The sequence below is a fragment of the Triticum dicoccoides genome, chromosome 2B (assembly GCF_002162155.2).
Source record: "Triticum dicoccoides isolate Atlit2015 ecotype Zavitan chromosome 2B, WEW_v2.0, whole genome shotgun sequence".
NCBI classification, from domain to species: Eukaryota; Viridiplantae; Streptophyta; class Magnoliopsida; order Poales; family Poaceae; genus Triticum; species Triticum dicoccoides.
In genome coordinates, this window is record NC_041383.1 from 345,674,593 (window position 1) to 345,676,371 (window position 1,779).

The window sequence follows — 1,779 nt, forward strand, 5'->3', positions numbered from 1 at the left end:
ACAAACCCATAGGCATCACTAACCACTCATATAAGCCAAATTTTGTTTTGAAAGCGGTTTTCCATTCGTCACCTTCTTGAATGCGGATTTGATAATAGCCACTTTTAAGATCAATTTTGGAGAAAAAGTTGGCTCCGCTAAGTTCATCAAGCATATCATCTAAGCGAGGAATGGGATGCCTATAATGAACGGTAATGGCGTTTATGGGTCTACAATCGGAACACAAGCGGAAACTTCCATCTGGCTTAGGCACAACAATAACGGGAATGGCACATGGGCTTAAGCTTTCACGTACATGACCGTTGTCGATGAGTTGTTGTACTTGTCGTTGAATCTCCTTGGTTTCTTCGGGATTGACACGGTATGGAGCTTTGTTTGGAAGTGGCGCTCTGGGGATGAGGTCAATTCGATGCTCAATGCCTCGTAGTGGAGGTAGACCCGAAGGTAGCTCATCGGGGAAAACATCTTTGAATTCCTGCAAAAGAGATTGAAACACTAAAGGTAACTCGTGAGAGGTGTTAGTTGTTGGCTCTCCATCTTTGCACACAAGGACGAAGTGCATCACACTCGATGGCTTCTCACACACTTCTCTTATCTCACTTTTGGTGGCAAATAGGATGAGGTTTTTCTCTCTAGGCGAAGAGGCGCTCAAATTTGGCTTGTGGCTCTCACTCACATTTTCACTCGTCTTTCCATGATTGGTGGCTTGCTTGTCGGCTATAATTTGACTAGGAGACATAGGTCATAGCACATATTCCTTCCCTTTCATTTTGAAGCTATAATGATTGGTGCGCCCATTGTGGATGACACCACGGTCGAATTGCCATGGTCGACCAAGAAGTAGGTGGCAAACGGTCATTGGGACCACATCACACTCCAAAGTGTCTTCATAAGCACCAATTTTGAATGATACTTGGACCGTATGCTCGACTCGTAAAGTGCCGGAGTCACTTAGCCATTGAACCTTGTAGGGGTGCGGGTGCTTTCTCTTGACCAATTGAAGCTTGGAACATAATTCTTCACTTGCCAAGTTGTGACAACTACCTCCATCGATGATGACCTTGACGGACCTTCCATTGATGCCGGCCTTAGTGTGGAAGATGTGGCATCGTTGGTATTCTTCTTGTTGATGTTGAAGTGTCAAGACTTTGGATACAACAAGAGCGGGGCTCGAATCCTCATCACAAAAGACTTGATCATCTTCATCCTCATTCACGCGCCGGTGCATGGCCACTTGCTCAAGGGCTTCCATCTCCTCTTCACTCATTGAGTCATATGTGCCGTCGTCGTTGAGGATCATGGTGCGCTTGTTCGTGCATTGGTAGGACTTGTGGCCTCGACCGACGCAAGTGAAACACTTGAAGGAGCTTGTTTTGATGGTCTCATCGGTTGGAGTAGATGATCAGGCACGCGGCTTGAAGTTGCTTGTCGTAGTAGGAAGATGACTTGAACTTGCCGAAGTTTTCTTGTAACTTGACTTGTCGTCGTTGCTTTGCGAAGGTTTGGTTGATGTAGATGTTGGAGTCATTGAAACTTGGGTGTTGGAGAAGCCGTAAGTTTTGGAGGAGTACTTGGCGTACTTGAAGTCATCTTGCACTTGATGTTCCGCCTTGGTTGCTTGATGTACGAGCTCAATGAGGTTGGAATAAGGTTGGAAGTCGGCAATCTTCTTGATGGGATGATTGAGTCCATTCAAGAAACGTGCCATTGTTTGCTCGTCATCTTCCGTGACTTTGGCTCGAATCATGGCTATCTCCATTTCCTTGTAGTATTCTTCAA